This window comes from Lepeophtheirus salmonis, chromosome 3, assembly GCF_016086655.4.
Source record: "Lepeophtheirus salmonis chromosome 3, UVic_Lsal_1.4, whole genome shotgun sequence".
Classification (NCBI taxonomy): Eukaryota; Metazoa; Arthropoda; class Copepoda; order Siphonostomatoida; family Caligidae; genus Lepeophtheirus; species Lepeophtheirus salmonis.
In genome coordinates, this window is record NC_052133.2 from 14,513,575 (window position 1) to 14,535,003 (window position 21,429).

General features: G+C 28.1%; 1 protein-coding gene across 3 annotated transcripts in view; it reads left to right on the forward strand.

The window, feature by feature from the left end:
* LOC121114098 (uncharacterized) overlaps nt 1–21,429 on the forward strand; it is a 436,583-nt gene that overhangs the window by 253,707 nt on the left and 161,447 nt on the right. The gene's annotated exons all lie outside the window — the stretch shown is intronic.

A 21,429-nucleotide genomic window follows, 5' to 3' on the forward strand; every position in this document is an offset into this window, starting at 1 on the left:
TTAGATATATAGGTACAGATATATATGGTAGCATTTCAGTTGATACCCCTTAGTTCTAAGTTTAAATAGAAGGAAAATAAGTTGTTTTGTTTTATTTCAACGTATCTATGCTATTTACATAAATCGTCCTAAAAAAAATTGTATAAGAAGTCTAAGGAAATGTGAATTTTATCACATTTTTTAATCATTATAATCAAATGTATCTTCACAGTAAATAATAATGAATAAAAAAGCCTCCCATAAAATATAATTAATAAATGTTTGTTTTTGTATGTTTTTTATGCACTGTTGTAATGTATTTGAATGTCAAAGAAGGACTGATAAATAAAACGACCAATAACTTTGTAGCGAAAATGAGCGCATTCAGCCTGTAGAAGTGCACTCTTGCTGTTAATTTGTAAAATCAAATTGTATATGCGGGGTAAAAAAGATATGAAAATTTATTACTGTGCTCTCCTTTTGTAATTGTTGTCCCAATTTTTTTTTTTTTTTCATTTACCAAAGTTGTTATTATAATTTTTTTATTCTTGAAAAGAGAACAATAAGTTTAAAGTAGTCACTTGTGCGTGAATGACAAAGAGTAACTCTGTGGAGTTAGAGTTGTAAATCTTTATGTGACCCAGAGTAGAATTGAGGATTGACATTGTAGTAATTCCTGCCTATATCATTGCAAGCTACGGAGTGGAGTATTTGTTTATTTCCCAATTCATAGCAGCAACAACCTAAGTCAATACAACATCCTGACAGCTAAGCTTCTTTCCTTCGAAACAGTCTTCCAATTGTTATAGGATGACGTTAATTTTCAGTTTATTTTTTTTAACAAACCAACAGTTCATTTTACTTGAATAACTCCTTCTTTTTTTTAACCGTCATTAAATGATTCTAGTAGTCAATAACAGTATATCAATATTAAAACTATCTTATACATATCCTATTTTTTATAAATCATATAAATTATTCACTAACATTAAAATGATGGAAAAAAACGACCAAAATCCTAGTTCATTAACATTTCTAAGTGGGTTCATACTATGTTTCAAACCGATTTACCAATTTCAATTTCCTTTGCCTTGATGACATACAAACAATATAGAAGTTTTACGATCCCAGTATTCTGTGTTAGCTTACTTTTTGATGCGAAGACAAAAATCCTTCCTTTCTTATGCTTTCCAAAAATAACTGATAGTTATGTTGCCAGTGTATATTGGCTGTAGTGTTTTACATACTTTTAAGGGATAGAATATTGTTTATTTCTCTTCGCGGAAAAAGTACCTAAGGGTATCGTTAATTAAAATAGCTGACACTTCCAGAGTGCCAGTAATCGAACGGTAAGAAAAAACCATTCATTTCATCGCATGTTAACACCTCTTTTCTTTATAATACCAACCCTATTCCTCCCAGCTTAACAAAATATATATATTTTTCCCCAAATATCAAGTCTAATATTTGCAATCTTGTCTATTGTTTAATAAGATGAAAAATATATACCAATACTCTTACATCTGTTATAATTTTGATGTCATTATGATCAACTCTTTGATTCAAAAATAAGGAAAACTCTTCATTAGATTTGATTTATACATTTTTTTTAATATAAATGATATTATATTTTGATGTAAAACGTAGATTGTACATACATATATTTGAATAAATGAAGTTGATTATAAAAACTCCCTTTTTCAATTCGTATGATTTCTTTAGAGACATGAGAAAAAACTTATTGGTAGATACCTATCTTTGTATATGTATGTAAACATACAATTTCATTATATCTCTGTAGAAACAGAACATAATTTGAAATCAATTTACTCTCGAGGATTCCAAATTTAATATTAATTTTTATTGTATGAAAGAAGCCTAAGGTAAAATATGCTTCACATGTACGTAGTAGTTTCTAAGAGTATGTAACAAAATAAGCAAAATAGAGTGGATTGAAATACAGTATTTGAGAAATCAATGATGGAATTTGTTGTTTGAAAAAGTATTTTCTTATATTTATTAAGCAATCAAGGTATGGTGATAGTGTATTAGATATCTTCCTTAGTCGATCACAAACCAAACAATAAATTTTTATTTGATGATTTGTTATGATAGAGATAAAATCTTAGGAACACACTGATATTATCCATGAGTAAAACATTGTATGAAATTGTTTAATTCATCAAGGAATAGGAACAAACTTTCATACTCTATTTTGATGAAGTCATTCTTGCTTAGTTTTGTATTAACGTGCTACATATATAATATGGTTATTAAATATATTTGAAAGTTTTGTACGTATGATAATGTATTGTTTAATAGCATTTCTTCTTTCTCTTCATATATATTTGCGTAATTAGTAAAAAGTTATACTAAAAATATTATCCATGGGTTTTTTGAAATTGTTTAATCAAGGAATGGAACAAACTTTCATACTTCTATTTTGATGAAGTCATTCTTGCTTAGTTTTGTAATATTTCTATTAATCATACTTGACGGAAGCATCTGGGTTTTTTTAATATTTCTATTAATATCTACTGTTTTATCCTTAAAGGAAAAGTATGTGAGTTAAAAAAATTGATTTGACTCAAAATGAAACTTAATTTAAAGTAAAATAGAAATCATAATCTGTAACTCAAACTTACAGATAGATCAAACATACACTTTCGCAAAAGATTTCAAAAGAGTGTCAATGAGATTTTTTCTGTGTGTACAAAAAGTCCATTATGTGTTAAGGATCTGCAAGAACCTTTAAATACGTTCATCCCCAGAATCGTCCAAAGGCTTATTTCACTCCTTTTTTGAGGAGGAAATATTTTAAATTTCTGCAAACATTTCAAAAATTAAATTGTGATACTTTGAAAAATAATTTAGACCTGTTTTCCCATTAAAAAGTTTTCTTTCACTACGATTACTTTTTTGAGAAAAAAAATCCTCCCTCATTGCAGTTGCCCCTGATCCCTAGGCGAGACTGCCATTTTTATTTCCTGTGATTTCCGGCAACTGACTTTTTTTTCATGACTTGACATAGAAACTTAAAAACACAAGTATTTTATCGTTGAGAATCAGCTATTTTCAATGAAATATCTAATAAAAAATTGTGCCTATGTTCGTGCTCTAAATACTCTACGCGATCCGTTGGAGAGGTATGGGGATCCCATGCAGTTTCAAGAAATATATGGAGTAATCGATACGTATCCTCGGATATTTTACAGATAGGGGAGCCTGGCTTGGATCGGGAGAATGGACGGACGAATGTGAATAGTAAAGGATGGAGGGCGGGAAAAAATATATATAATAAAAGTGTTTGTGTATATAAGTCTTCAAAGATCAACCGGAATTTCTACAAGGAAGGGATGAACACGAAGTATAAAATTGTGTGTTTAACGTTTATATTAATGTGTATTAGATGTTCCTGTGATAAATGATAATAATAATTTTTTTTTAAATGAGCCTATGTTTAAGTTTTCAATTAGATCAACAGATATAGCTTATAATATTTATTAAAAAAAATAAAAACCTTTAAAGTATTAAAGGACTAGAAATTTCACGCTAAAATTTAGCATATCTACATATAATGTACATAGGAACATTTCCACAAAATGAATGTTAAAATTTTATATGCTATGTGTCAACATTTTATTGATTTACCTCTTTTAAACCCAATTGAATCTATATTTATTTTCCCTTATTAAAGCTCTCGATTGCTTTCACTTCAATTCTTAATTGAAATGTTTTCCTGGAAATTATGAATACCCCAGTACAAAATGTTTTAATATGGTTATTAAAAAAAACACATAAACAATATATATTCCAATACTTCTGTATAAATAAAAACTCTATTAAAACGTTAAAACTCATTAATTTTATAGGTAAAATGTTATTTTGCAGATTATAATACCAAAAAATAAAAATAAATAACATAAATATCATATATATGTACTGTAATATTGAATGTTATTTCATGTTACTTCATATAATAAAAGGTTTGTAAAAATTAAAAAATAGTTTATTAATTTGTTAAGAGATTTGGTCGTCGTTCATTATTTTGTGTATATTTTCCTTCTTTCCCGTCGTGTCTTTTATATTTAACTTCAACAATCTAGTTCAATTTGAACTTTATTCTTCATAAACTTTCAATCAAGAAGGGCAAAAAAACCAACTCAAGAATGTTTAATAACTGCCAAAATATATCGACAAATAGCCAGAAAATTCTGACATATATTGTGGAATTTATGTTAAATAGGAGCAAAAAATTTAAATGAAACAAAGAATGAACAAGTGTTTTTTTAATACTCGTGTTTTAAAAGATCCCAGTAGAGTAACAGAGTGTTAAGACCATTGAGAGAGCATTGTTGTACTGTTGTATTACATGCTGAAAATGTTCTTTATTTATCTAACATTTTTGTGGAGTGCCCCTTGGTTTCCTTTTGACTTGAATTTATTTATCTTAATGTAGAGGGGGAAATGTTAATACCTCAAAGACAATCATTTTGTTGGGCTGGCTGATAAAACAAAAACAGGAAAGCGCAGAGGGGGGAATGTTAATACCTCAAAGACAATCATTTTGTTGGGCTGGCTGATAAAACAAAAACAGAAAAGCGCTAAGCATTGGGCAATGCTTCTTTTCGCTCTTTTGAGCGCCAAAGCTCTCATTGCCATAAGTCGACATGTGGAGAGCCATAAGAAAACTTGAGTGCAATAGTTATTTCATCTATTGACATAGTCAAATATAAAATGTATGATTCAACTAAATTGATTACTAGTTTCAAATATTTGTTTGGAGATATGGGAGACCAATGGGCTGATTACTAAGATTAAAGAAGATTAACATCCGGGGCTCTAGGGTTGTGCCTACTCTTACTTTCCCCAGAAATTAATATTTTAGGCCTAAAATGATTTAGTGATCCTTGCATTCTATGATCCTTCTTTTTGATGTTCCCATTATCTTTCAAGTACTTCTTTACATTTTAAACAGTCTTCCTGTCCCTTTCAATTATTTTTGCCATATCAGCTGGATGTGGGGCAACGTAGCTTAATGGACAAGTTACAAGATTTAGTACACATTTAATTGTCTTTTTCATCTTTTTAAGAGCCTCTTCCGGTTCATTCATAAGATTACCAAATCCACAGAAGTTTATTTTTCAGCCAAATGGCCTAATACTATTGAATACTACAGATATTCTGCTTTCTTATTTCTTTTTCTTTAAATATAAAGTAGGAGCTCCATTTGATCTTAAAGCTTTTCAAACCTTGCCACTAAAAGTCCTTCCGTAGTTAAATATGATTTCCGCCTTTAGATTTCTCTGAAAGCAGTCTTCCTCAAAATGTATAGAGCCAAACTCTGGCAGTTTCGGAATTGAATAGGTCTTGTCTATGATAAGGTTGTAAGCATTTTGCATGAATGTCCTTTGCTTTGAGAAATCAATGGTAATAATAGCTTTCACCAGTAGCAGATTGACACAGCACAAGGTAAAATATTTCTCTCCTGAGTGTTCATTTCGAAAGAATTAGGAAAATCGTTGGTGCTAGACTTTTAAAGTAAATGATGATTATATATAAATTAATTAAATAACGCAATTTTTATAAATTATTTTAAATCAGATGACGTCAGATTTCATGAGTGGGTTTCAATAACAAATGGAAAAAAAATTCAGAAGAACATATTTGAATATATATACCTTCATAATTGACGTACGGTAATTCACAACTGAACTGAATAAGTACAAGACTATCTCAAAGTACACACTCACACCTTTACAGCACTTCATAGTATGATCCGATGTGACCAAAAATGAACCAAATATAATTAGTTTAAAAAAATAGCGGGAAATAGTAATTTACATTTATTTTTCGACTTAATACATAAAAGTTTAACATGATCCTTAAACCAAATGAAAATAGATTAGTTTATAAATATCATCTAACATACATATCTACATAATATATTTATTCAAAAAATCCTTTTAGATCTTATCAAATATTCTTCAAATCTGCTTCCATATTTTGTTTTCTTTGTTGAGATAATTTGAATAACATATTTTTACATATTGCTAAACATTTACATTTGGCGTCCAACGCACTAATGCATGAATGTTTTACTATACATAATATATATTTAAATGCATATGCTTATCATCAATGGATTATTCGGGGGATAACATATTCAATTGTACATATAATTTATAATAAGAAATTAATGAATTCTTTTAACAAAAGATTTATTGCTATTACACAAAGATTTTTGTTGGTTATACATGGTTATTTTACTTTATTTTTTTAAATTAGAAAAGAAATTAATATATATACATTTGTGTGACCCATGTATATAAACATAAAAAAAACTTTATTCAACAATAAAGTATACGTTCATTTTTTTGAATTACATTTCTAAATAACATTTTTCATAAGAAATTGTATAAAATTGGATATTAAAACTTATATAAGAAGCCCAGTGCTCAATAGTATAGTAATTTTATGGGTTATTATAAAAAACCCATGAATAGTACATTGTGTAAAGTTGAACTCATGTCTATGAATATTTTTACTATACATCAATATATGTAGAATATATCAGGATAAGTGTAATAGGTGTCCTTAACACTAGGTTAAGAGAAAAGTTCTGAGCGGTTTTTCCTTGATTTTTTTTATTAGTTTTATGTCACGATTAATACATTGCATTAAAAAATTTGTAAGCAAAGCTTCAAGATTAAGCGTATACTTAAAAAAAGTTAATTTATAGTTTTTTGTTTTCACTTTACCTATTATATTGTCTTACTAATGGGAGTGGATGATTTAAGTGAGGGAAACGAAATGAAAATAAATAAATAAACATCATGCCAATAGTTTGGGGTAGATTCATTTGAATGCAATTTATCTTGGGGTAACGCTAGATAAAGTTATCTGTCTAAGTCTTAGCTACACGTTCGTTGTAAAAAAAAATGAGCCTTCAACTTATATTTTATAGTATAGAGTTGAATAAAATAGAGGTGGACCAAAATTATATACCTATGTAGATATTATATTTTCTTTTACAATACTGCTACATACAAAACACCTGCAAGATTTCACAAACATGACTATACTGTTATTTTTTTAATCAAAAATGACTGTATCACAGAAAACCATCCATAATTCCAGAAAAAAGACACATAGAAACTGTTTCTTTTAAATATGTAAATATATTTTAAAAATATATATTTTTTAAATCTTGATAGATACATTTTTATTAACGAGGGCAGGACTGTGAAAGTGATTCTTTCTTTCACATAATACACATTTTATCATAATCTGATAGTATATTGAAAGAAAATAATCGTACACATTGAAAATAATACTTGATCATTCCTCAAAAAAATTTACATATTGACTCTAATTTTTCTTAATATACAACTGAAACTCTTTTTTAAATGTATAAACCCCCCTTGGTATGAAGAACAATATAAAAACTTTACGAGTCGTATCCAAATTCAATTTATGGAACAGCTCTAAATAGTTTCCAACAATAATAGCTTTATATTGATTAATCCAAATTTATTATATCCATATACGTAGCTGTATAAGATATGAAAAAAACACGATTTATATTTTTTTCTTGCTGGTCAGTTATATATATATATTTTTTGTTAATTTTCCAAGCATGATATTATTATTCTTTAACTCTTGAAAAGAGCACGCTCAAGTATAGAGAAATCACTGGTGTGTTTTCTCATAAAAGACAACGAGTAACAATGATGATTTGTTAGGCAATTAAAATTGTATATCCTTGTTGGACACGGAATAAAATTCAGGATAGCCATTGTAGTAATTCCAGCCGAAGTCTAGACACTGAGTAGAATTGTGCCAACTTCTTTTCTCTTTTTACAAGTGCTTGCAGCTGATTTAATAAAACGTCATGACAGATTGACTGCTTTTCCCCTCCCCCCTCAAAAAAAAAAAATATATATATATATTCTAATTGTCATGATTTCTACGTAAATTTACAGTTTCTTTCATTTTTACATACTGGGAGGTCATATTTTATGCAAATCTAATTAATAAATTAATTTAATGTGTTAGACATATAGGTATGAAAAAGACATGATCAATTATAGATTTACTAAGGCCGATAAGACTGTTTTTGGGTATACAAAATCTGATTAAATTTAGTTATTCCCCCTTCACACACAAAAATTATAAACTTCTATATGTGTTACATATTTGCTTTGAAAAAAAAAATATGAAAATCCCTGCCTTTATTTAAATATGTATGTAAGTTAGAAAAAAAATTGTGAGTCACTATTTAATTTTCTTGAATAAATTATTTAGCCTCATAATTTGTATCAAAGCACTGGTTTAATAATGTTATGATATGCATGAGTTTTTTTTGGTCATTGCTCGATTTCAGTTCAAGTTATTTACAAAAAATTAAATAAAAATTACTTAACACATTTTAAATATACAATGTTGAGAAAATTTATAGATCAAAATTTATGGGTACAAAATAGTTTTACCTAAATATATATTTTTATACTGTTTTTACAACAAACGAGCTGTTTATATATTCCAATAGTTAAACAACAAAAGTCTGCTGATTAACAATTATTTAGTAGAATTTTATATATTATGAACCAAATCAATCAGTTTGCTGAAATATATTCATCTTATCATATTAACAATTCATCAAAGCCATTACTTATATATGTGTCAGAAATTTGATCACGTCTTATCATTAATAATAAAGCTTTTTATACTTTAATCATATTGATATATTTGTGATATTTGAGAGCATTTTCTCTATTTAGACCATTATTAACAAACCATAGTTATGTCTGGTATTTAATAGGAATATTCATGATGAAGTAACAATATAAAAGCCTTCAAAAATTAAGGATGAAAAATGTTTAGAAATATTGAATTGACAAATTGAATATTATTATTGTTCAATATTTTATATTACCATCTAATATAAAAATAATTTATAGAGGATTAAGGCTCCAAATAAACGTTATTTTACTTCTTTGAGATCTTTCCCATAGACTAAAATAACATGTTTCTATATTTGTATCTTTATTTGTTGCTACATCTAACTTGAAATTTCATTTTTTTGGGGATGACACTGTCAATATATTCTGTTATTAATTATCAAGGTTTCAAAGAATGTTTTTATACGTTCATATTATTTATATCAATATGAAAAGGAAGATGAAAAGAGAGTGGAAGATATCATATTCCGTATCGAACATATCCTGTTATATAATCCTTGATAAATTTAGAAATAATTAATATTATGCTGTTTACAAAAGCTTTTACTTTTTTCTCCTAATACTATTTTGATTTCGCAGTCTTATAGTTTAAAGTGTTCAATTTGTTTACATATCCTTACAGCATCATATTAAAAAGTACTAAAGACAAAAAAAGTTTAACAAACATAGATACATTTTAACCGTTGGGGTGAAAGCATTGGATACATTGTATAAGTTTGCCTTCAGGTCATACTTTCTCTTTCTATCTCAAAATTGGAGACAGTGACGGCGGATAGTTGAAATTCAAATATTGCAACCTTTTAATGATAAAGAAATAAATTTGCAAAGCAAAGAATATATTATTGTATATCGAATTTTTCGAAATACCTGGACTATTAGCACTTTGGAAGGGGATGAACGTAAATGAAAGGATGCATTATGTGACGAAGGTTCTGATTTTGTCTCTTTTGAAGTATTCTGGATTTTTTTTGTGATAACGACTAGTTCAATAGCTCTCTAGGCATCATCAATTTGGACCACTAGCTAAAACCCACATTTATTATTGTTAGTTTAAGCCATAGAAAATGTAAATGACCATTGAAATTTTCAATTTTATCAGGTTTGACCTTTAGAGATTTTCTTTTATATCACGCTTTTGAGTTAAATTTCAATTCAAAGCTATACTTTTATATAAAATAAATATTTATATGAAAATTTAAGGTAAAAACAATTTATAAAACATTTTACCATTCAAAAGATAAATTATTTATTAGTTTATGTTGAATACAGCTCATACAAAATGTTTCTAATGATATAAAAATCTAAGGAATAGGACGGATAATTTTAAGAAGATAATATTTTTTATATTTTTTCTATAGTTTTATAAATATCATAGTTTAGACTAAAGAATAGACCGAACACTACAATTTTAAAAGATTTTCTGTCAAAAAAGAGTTCAATTTTGATATATTTTTTGTTAATTTTTATTTTCTTTATAGATTATTCAAAAAATAAGGATGTAAGGTTGCTTGAAAATGTTTCGAAGTTAAATCATATTAGGGCGAATATTTGACTAATAGTAATAAGTAATTATTATTTTATTATAGATAGGACGATTAACCCCAATTTAAATATGTATCCTATCCAATGTATTTTATTAGTATTTATTGATTAGATGTCAGTAATCTAATCCAATTATATATATTTAATTTTTGAACTTTACATCCCTCTGAAATATTCATTATTGCTTACAATTAGTAAAATAGTTTGAAAGATCATTTTTGTGTTTTATGGGTTAAACAACAATAGTAAATGTGGGTTTCAGCATTAAGACGTTCCAAGATTTTCTCGCACAGTGTAATTTGCTAATTTTTTTGATAAATAATCTCAATATTTTTTGTATTTGGGTAAGAAATTTGATGGGTTATGCAATCGACGGCGCAACTTTTTATGAGGCCTATTATACCATTTTAAATGTGTCAGAAGGTTGGTAGCAATGGAGTACAAGTATACCAAACAACAAAAAATTGGGAGACCACAATTTTGATCTTGCATCACTTTTTAATAAAATTTACAGTAATCAGACAGTCCATTAGGTCGTTATGTCAAAAAAAAATAATGGTAAAAATAATTTGGATGAATTTTGAAGGAAAATATCCAATGAATGTACATATGTTTGTTCCAACTTATGCAGATATATAAAATGTATTTATTCAAACTGCATATAGAATAAATTTAATATAAAACTTTATATCTGATTGTTTTTCTATCTATCTACTGCATAAATACTTTTGTTAATGCAAAGGCATTGATGCAAACGTCAACTATATACCTACATCTAAACTTAACATGTACATTGAGGTTATATGCAATGCATAAGTTGCCAATATTTGGGAAGCATATTGAATGAGAATATTTATACTCGTGAATAATGTGTCTAAATATATCGAAGGAATATTCAGATATGTCATTATCTTGATACAAATCAATATGTCAAATTGAGAATGAGTTGATTTTTTGGTTGTATTTGTTCGATGAACACATTTAATACAATGCTATAAAGATATTGGGGTCTAAAAAAACATCTCCCTCCTTGCAACAGTTTAAGATAGTTATATTTTTTAAACTCAACTATTGTGTTACCAGACAAATATATACATTTTAATGAAAGGCCACTAATTCAAATAATGAATTAATTATCTGAAAAAAAAGAGAATTCATTAGATAATGAAAATTGCTTATTTAACGCTTTAAAACTTGTATTGTAATATTTAATTAAGTATCAATACCATTGACGTAATTGTAGTAATTTGGTTATATTTATTAAATAAGGTGTTCAATTTATTAATTTCTAACTCTGGAACTTGTGGAAATGGAACGACGTATCTCAATGGACAACGTGATTGGGAGAAATTATTCTCTTGAACTCAATGTACTTAGGTTTGTAGATCAGTCGTTCCTAGATAAGGAAATATACACTTCAAAAAAAGTAAGATTGAGTAAATTTAATACTATAATGCTTACTCGCGGTACCTTAAGAAAATATTTATTTTTTGGCAACAAGTTTGAAACTAAAATACTCATTTCAAGAGACAAGTTGAAGATAAATTGTGTACCTTCACTTCTTTATTTTTAAATCTCTTGAGTTAGAAAGTAATGCAAATTAAAAACTGAATTATTTATTTTCTGGTGGTATGTACCCTTTTTCAGTTTTTGTATTTAAGTTAAGAGTTATTACTGAAAAAATTTCCCAGCTGGGACTTTGTCCTGACACTTCTTAATATTTATAACGTGTCGTAATATTCCATCCTTATTTACAAAATTATTAATCCAGATGTATTAAGGGACGGAAAAATAACTATATTTTAAAAGAGGAATAGTTTTCGAGAACACTTTGATGTGACATTACTTCTAAATGAGTAAATTTAAATCTATTTAAAAATAATCTGATATTAAAAATTTATAATAGGTAGTGATGGGAGTATTAATTGAAATCGGCAATTTAAGAATCAGGTTTTTTTTAATTTTTGGAATTGGAATTAGCATCAGGAAAATTATGTTTAATTTGCAATTCCAATTCTTATTTATTACAGGTATTTAATTATTTATTACTTTTTTAAGTTATGAAAATATAATGTCACCTCAAATTTAGAAATTTATGTTTTTTTCTACAAAATTTAATTTTTTGATTTTTTTTTCAAAAAAATTTATATTAGAAATTTAATTTTTGAATTTTGTTTCTAAAAAATTTTTTTGTAGACGTTGTTCGAATCATTTTTCTTTATTTGTGACACAATGAAAGAGCAAAAACATAAAAGAAAAAAATACATACGAGTTTATATGCAGCTTTGAATATTTACCTCTATCACACTGGAAAGAAAATACATGATAACAGTGCTGATGTGTTGGTGAGATGGATATTTTCAAAACCCCCCTAATTATATATCCTGGTGTAAAACCAGCATTCTACTTTAAAGGCGTAGATCCATCGAAGTACGATATTGGAGTTCCACCATATAGAAAAAGTATCGCCCAATGCTGTTTTTCTTTAAACCCAAAGGGAATCAAATTTTCTATTATTGTATTGATAGGGATATACTTCTCATGTTAACATGTCCATTGTAGATTTTGGCCGAGAATATAAAGTTGTTCTTTTTTTTCCCCCTCCTCACGCTTCCAAATCGTTCAACCTCTCGACCAAGCATATTTTAATGATGACAGAGACACATTTTTTCCCTGCTTTCAACGAGGGTCTTGAGTAAGCCAAAGTCGTCCGAACAGTGTGATGTCTGGATTCAGAAAATGTAGAATTATTCCATACTGAGTCTCTAAATTACTCTAGACTTATAGATCCAGTGCAGGCCAAATATCAATTAAAAATGCTGCTTCTGCTGATCAAAAATTGGGGTCTCAAAACCTATATAATGATTTAAGTGAATTAATATTAAATTATTCGAAAACAGATACAAAGAAAACTTCGATTATACTGACACTACTCACTTAAATCAATTTTAGCGGTCATACAAGGCCCTTAGAAAAATAACCAAATCTCCAATTGTAATCATTAGTAAGATTGCTGTACATCTTATTGAAATTTTTAAATCATGATGAACCAATATTTGAATATAAAGATGAATTAGCAAATAATGGTACTCCTATTGATGCTTCTTCATGGAATAAGTTCTTCGCCACGAATGGAAGGCATCCATTTTTTCCCAACAACGCCTGGTCTGTTCGGGTAATCATCAAGCTCTCTTTTATCTAATTATACTACTCTCTATGTGCCCAAAGACACAAGTAAATCTATCAACAACTCTATCTCCCTGCTAATGATATTTGAAAATCAACGACAATGAAATCATTGACAGAAAAAATACAAAAAAAAATTAATTTTTTTTAACTTCGAACAATTTTTGCTACATTAAATTTAATTAAAATAACTATTGCTACAAAACTAGGCCTGCTTGGAAAAAATACTCATTTTAAATAAAATACCACTTACTCACGCTTCAAATAAATTATTTTAACTGAAAAATAAATGAAAAACCCAGGTGTTGTTCCTCGGCAAACAGAACCCTTATAAAAATGGTTTTTTTAACTTTAAATTATATTTTCTTAGGGTTGAATGATGTCATGTAAGATATTAACTCATATTTGAATAAGCATTACTTTTTTTTTAAAACATTGTTTCAATTATAAAGAAGTTGTAACAATAAATTAAATATTTAAATAGAAATTTATCTAAAATTAGAAAAAACAAATTTAGAAATCAGAGAGTGAAGTACTTCTAGAAAGAAAGTATATTTTTGGGTTGACTACTCAAGGTCAATGTTGTGTTTAATCTTTCTTTTGTTTGTTTTTATTTTATTTTTCATCTCATATTAGTCAGATGGAGGTTTTTTTAATACTACATGAGCTTTGTTTCCTTATATTCGTTTGTAAACAAAGCGACGAAGAGTGGCGCTGTCTTGCGGCAAAATGATTCTCCTGGAATGATAATATTATTTCATAAAAACTATAACATGTACTTATGTTTCCCACATAGGGGCTGTCAAAATTCTTTATAGCACACGCTAGTTTTAAATAACAAATTGCAGAATATCTATTTACTTGTGGATGATATATAGATTTTTAGTTTGCTCATAGTCTATGAATCCATTTGACTTAGAAAAATTGAGGTCAGTGTACCGCATAGTCCATTGAAATATGAACACTTACTAATTCAATAGTTAATTAAGGTTGGGCCGATGAAATTAATTCATATTCCGTTATATTAAAGCATACAAAATTAGTTACAAAACAAAATAAAGCTGAGCTCTATGGCTTACGTAAAAGCCGAGAAAAGGACACTTGAAGTGTTGACGGATTTCCATTCGCACACTTTAAGTAGTTTGGCGTCTCCAGAACCACTCTTTACGCCGTCAATAAGTCCGCAACGTCGGAGAGGAAGAAGGGATTTTTCAAAAAGGCCTAACCGAACCCGGAGGAGTTAAAGAAAACATCCTAAGCCAATCTTCTCAAGTCCAGTAGGGTCTATGCAAGAAATCTCAGGGTTTCATGCAGACTGTCCAGAGAGCTATAAAAAAGTGGGTGGAAAGAGCCTTGTGCTGGTGTAGAGGCCACTTTTGACAACAGCAATTAAAGAAATTTATCTTGTCTGTTTCAAAAATCTTTTGAATGAGTCGTTTGAATTCTTTTTACCTCTTTGTAGATTTCTGACATGGCTATATCCCTGATGCCAACCCCTTTGACTACACCCTTTGGGTGCATTTTGAGTAGAAGGACAGCCGTGTTTTTTTTTTTTTTCAAGTACATGAATATTTATCCATTCTTATTTAATATAAGTAAAAGGAAGAAGATGTGAAAAAAAAGGGTAGAAGCAGGAAGGGAAGAAGGCACACAAATATAAGCCTTGATAGCAAATATTTCATCCATTCCATCCCTTCCCATCTCCTGCAGACTATTGACGGAGCGTGACAGCAGTTTTCTTCATTCAAACACCAAGGCCCTCAAATCCACTGTCAGCCAGTACTGTGACGCCATGGTAGAGGGCTACATCTTTGGTGGGTGCCAGGCCTTCTGTCGCTGTCTGAAAGCCATCATAGCCACTAAAGGCGGATACATTAATCATTAAGAGAGCTTGGGCATATATTTATTTATATAATTAATGTTGTTAAAATTCAATTGTTAATTAATAAATTATATTTTTTTGAAGTTTAAAATTCATAGTGTTCAGATTTTAATTGACCACTCGGTACATATAATATGTTTCAATAATATCTTAACAACTAAAAATAAAAGGTTTTTACATTGCTTAAGCATTTAAAAATTTTAATTTTAGCTACAAAAATAATGAGCTACCATTCTACCGCCTATTTACATATTATTACCAATAATTGTATTCAAAAATGTGACGTATTACTGAGTATACAAGCTTATTTCAATTTCTTATTGTGTTTTCGAATTTTATATATAAAGATTCGAATTTAATTGAAAAGATTGATCATGTAAAAATATCTTTATATATGAAGGGAAAAATTTGAATGTAAATTGATTGAAGTGGACTTACTTGTCCATCTGAAATGATATTTTTAATTTGCTCTAATGCAATTAAAATATTTTTGGAATGAATATGAGTCAATTTTAAAAGACATACCTTTTTCAAAATATTTTTGATTAATTTATGAAAATGTTAACAGATGGCCTTTATGCATTTGAAATTATTGAATCAGAATGTGATGATGATTATTAGTTTCAATAATTCATCCCTCTTATTAGAAGTAAAATATTCAATTGCATGGCCAAAAATGTTATTTCAGAGGTTAATGATAATATAAAGAAAAAGAGAAAAAAAATGAATATCCTGAATTTTTTAATTGTTAATTTTTTTGTCAAGAAATACCAGAACAATAATAAGATATTATAATAAAAATTTAAAAAAATTGATAGGAAACATTTATTAAAATCTGTAATAAATTCATTAGTGATCATATGTCTTCTCAATGGTAACATTTGAATAAAGTGATATAAAATTTAGTAATCTAAACTCAATAACTTTTGAAATTGCAATGACTTTCATGTTGTCCAATGGCATACATGCCTCAAAAGTAGTAAAGAAATTGAGAATAAGGCTGTAAGATTCTAGGATGTATAGTAACTAATAATTCGTACAGAGTGTACAGCACGAATTCATTATCGTAAATAGAATTACAATCAGATAAGGATGCTAGAGATGATAAATTTGTTTGTTAAGGGCACTAAAGAACTCAAATCAATAAAATACTCCTAATAGTAGGAGACGAAGTGGAATTGACTGTAGGAAGAATCACTCTACGATTTGTTTTAGGAACTGTGGATGGAGGATGGACTCCGACTTATGTCATTTATAATTGACGTTATTGATCACTAAGGGATGTTCCACGAAGTTAGAAGTCATTGTAACATACCTTGATGGAAAAAGTAATCTCTACTATGAATGTACCTTCCATAATTGGAGGTGGGATCCACTGAGTAAGACATATAATCCTCTTCATAAAAGGACGATATCCCTGAACATTAAGTTCAAGGCTGTAGGTGTGTGGCTATGATATCCAAATGAAAATACATTAATTCAAAGGAACAATGGATGAATGCAGATCCATATAATAGGAGATTAATCTAGTTAATCAACAAATTAGAGGACCGAATTGTCAAGATATTTATTTACACTTGACACACTGACCATCTAAAAATACAATATACGCGCTTCTATCTTTCTGCCTATTTTTTTAATTTCTACCTTTTACTTGCACCTCTTTATGTAGTTATCCACGGCAGCCTTTCCTTCCTTCTTGTTTAAGTATTTATTGAATATGTATATTTTACTTCCTAAGAGAAACAGAGCCCACGCACATTGCTTTTACGGGTATAATTTCTCCAAAGCGAGTTGCCTTCTAAGCTACGAACATACTGTATTTTTAATAGATTTGAGATTTTTTTGCAAAGAATATAATTTATCAAACCATTTAAGAATGGATTTGATGTTCTGCAAAATGGAAATGAAAAAAAAAATATATATATATATTTTAAAAGAAATATTGACTTTATTCAGATTTTCTTAAAGGCATAAATTACTAAAGATCAATTATCAATATTTAAATCATTCTTTAAAAATGAATGAACATCCATTAGACATCGAAAACATGATCTAAATACAAATTTTAATAGAAAAAAAAAAAAATTAAATATTTTAGTGTACCCATTTATATAAAGATTTTATGGTATTTTGCTTGATTACACTATTAATTGAAGTCAATAATATATATTAAAATATTCATTAATACTTTTATAAAGTAGACAAATTTATGTACGATCAACAATAAAATTATTCCAAATGGGGTACATTTGCAGAAATTACAACCTTGAGTCTGTTAGGTAAGGCATAACTTTGGAAACGGACATCTTCCATGAGAAGATTGCCCCAATCCCAAATTAGGGAGGGCTCAGTACATCCAAATTTGAATTGGCATTTTACTGACCCTGTACTCCAAAACTGAGCATATTCCAAAATCCATCAGATTCAAATGAAGGCTAAAATTTGTTGCTCCAAAGGTAGAAAATGAGTTTCACAGCATATTATATTCTTCCATCATATTGGTCGTTTTATAGGGAGCAGCATCATGTTGAAAGATTTAAGTATCTTCCCTTATGTAGGAATTGGGCCATGGCAAAAGACCTTTCTGAATGATGGTGCTGCTCACGTAATCAATGCTTGTTAATTTTGAACCCCAAGAGCAAAAAACGTAATGACTGTCTTGCCTGACCGCCTAATGCCCCCCTATACTATCACTGACTCTGATTTCTCCTTTTAATAGATCCTATAGAACAAATCAGATCCTTTTTTGATAAAACTTAATCATTTTGTGATTTAAATATGACCTCAACGGGAAAACTTTACTTTTTCAATAAAAACCATATTGGCAGACATGGCAGATTATAAAAAAATGAGAGATTTAATCCTTCTACTGACTCTCTTTTTTCTCATAAATGAAAGGTCACGAATTTTTTTTTAAGAAAACATTATTAATATTTGATCAATTATTTATTCTGAAACTTTGTAAAATTCTATCTATAAACTTCTATAAGCTATATAAGTTAAATTTTTAAAGTATTTAGGCTCCACCCTATAAATATGTGCTTTTATTTTTATATGCTTATATCCCAAGGCCTCTATGTTGAGATAGATAGCAATAATCAATTATATATATATAATAATAATGGACGTCAAAAGAGAAGCCTCATTGTCTGGCCTTTATACAAACATATCCTAAACTATCTCTTTATTGATAAATATTATAACTCAAAGCCCTTGTAATATGAGTCTATTTTTTGGATAATATATAAAGATAAAATTTATTATATAAATCCATCAATATACATATGATCCATACATATTGAAAATTTCCTCTTAATTTTGTGCCTCTTTTCATTCAAATATCCAAGATGCTTTAGAATATGATATTTTTAGCCTTTGTATACATTATATTAAATATATATATGATGATATTTTTAGGGCGTCTTTATTTAACTATACACAAAAATATATATCATCAAGGTTATTCGTATTATGATAAGTTTATTGAATGATAAAAAACTATTCGATTTTTTTATGAGGTGTAGTTACAAAAAACTATAGTCTTTTATAATGGTATTAAAAATTTCATTATTAACACGTAGAAAGGGCTATGTGTTTCTCATTTTCAAAAAATGGTTTGTTAATATACATGTGTGGAGAAAAAATGGAAATTTTTCGAAAATCTCTTTATATTGTTTATGTCTTTTTGATCAATATTTACAATAAATCTGCTATGTTCTATTTGCGTTCTCTGTAATGTATTTGTAAATTATGTACAATATATTATCAATCCCTAATATTTAATTATTATTATGCTATCAAAAAATTAATGTTTTTGGTTATATTTGATGACAAAATATTTACAAAACCACTGCCACATAACTCTTAGAATGACAGACTATTTACTACAAATAGAATATATCCTCGATTTATTCCAACAATATTAACTCTACAATATCTTTTTATGCCTGCATCCCCAAATATGGCAAATAGCAATAGAAAAATAAAACATTTACTATATGAATGGATTAACCGATTCATACACAAAATAAAATGTGTTTTAATATAATATTACTTTTTGTTCTGTTAACTTATTAGAGAAACAACAGTTAAATTAGTTTTTAAAGCTTATTGTAATACAAGTTAAAATTAGTTGACGTTTAATTTTTGTCAAAATGATATATGATATTACTTCAATTTTTCTCAAAAAAGGCTTTAAGTTTTGTATAAAAGTATATAAGCTTTTAATTAGACAAATGGACCTAAAAGTATCTTCAGGATTAACTAATTTTACAAAAAAAAAATCTGATTGAATAGGAGTAACTTGATGACCTGCCTTTTTGTTTGTCTGTATCTAACACGTTTGAAAGTCTTTATAAATAATTTTTTAAGAGTTTTTATGCTAATTTAAGATATATGAACTTGTTTATAAGATTTTTTTTTTTTAAATATAATTCACTAAATTTTTTTTATTCAAGGTTGAGTATTAATTAGTTAAGAAGACAAAATTGGTTTAACCCCTTATATATTTATTTGGGATTTCGTAGGCCTACTTTGCAAGTAAACTTAAGGAAAACTGCCTATAATTTAAACTCTAGCTCAGGTTGGATACAATATAAATTCAGCTTTTGTAATGACCGTTATATAGAGCTCAATGACGATAAAACCACTTCATGTGATGACCATACTACTACCCCAAAAAAGCTTTCACAGTAAGCCAAGAAACCGACGCTTTATTTAAAGTACAATTTTTAAATGCTTTTTATATTTTAAAAAAAAAATCCCAGTAAAATAGAAAAAGGGTTTTACTATTTAAAATTTGATTGATTACGTTTTCAATACGATCAACTTCTATATTGATGACGTCACGTAAAACATGAAACGTAGGACAATGAGGAAATTTGTTGTCCGTCTAAGAAGGGCAAGGTTTTGCTCTAATTTTCCCATGTTTTCACTAAGGAAGTCGTGGGACAGGAAATCCTCTATTTATGTTCATAAACAGATTATAAGATTTTTTTTTTATGCAGTCATACTTCATATTTTTATCTACTGCCAAGTCCATAATTATGAGCCAATCCCTTATATAGATCATCTCTAAGAGCGTACTTTTTTACTCGTCGGGAATCTTTCATTTTCACAGCTCTACCAATGAATAATGTGAATAGTTTTTACATATATTTAACACTCTAAGATTTTTCTCTTTTCGATGTAATAACCTTTAATCTTTATATGGGCAAAATAGAAAGTTACTATGGAAAAAGAGTTGTATAGATAGTATTACTAAAGGTACACTTATAATATTATACTTAAAGGTCACTTCAAATATTGTACCAGATGAAAGCCGTTAAAGATAATGAAATAACCAGTATTTTTTTTTATCATAGCCTATTTGATAAATTATTAATGCAATGCTTGTCATTTTTTGCACATTTATTATCTTATACTCAAATAAAAACAAGATTATACAATATGTAGAGATGTTGAAAAGGGCCCTTTTTGGTTAGTGTCCAGTAATCCAACATCAAATATGTATTTTTTTCAAACTATTGTCATTCTAGATATTTTAAATAGAAGGACATATATATTAAGTCCTTTGTTACGTTTCTTCAAAATTTAAAATAATTCTTAGCCTTTCCAATATAAAATGAATAGAGTGGTAATATAAAACTATATTTTCCTTCAGTACTTTTTAAATTTGACACCTACTATATGCATCAGTGAAGAGATTGAATACTTTTTACTGTTATACCTAATGTATACGTGTGAATTAATAATTTAAAAAAAGTCAATCTAACTGGATGTCACTAAATTCTACTATCTACAAAAGAGGAAAGGATGGAAAAGTTTTAACATTCTCAAAGGGATTGATATTTTTATAATATCCAAATTGCTCCCTTGGTGTTATATAAAGCTCATTCGTCACCCTCTTGGCTGAAAAAGCAATTAAGGAAGAAAATATTTTTCTAAAAACCCTTTTCCATCATAAATATCAAACCCATCGCATAAGACAAAGGAACTGCATTGTTGGTAGAATTATTGTGTTGTCCACCATAATTCCTAAAATGTATCGAAAAGTATTTCATGATATAATTCATAAACCGGATATTAAATGGA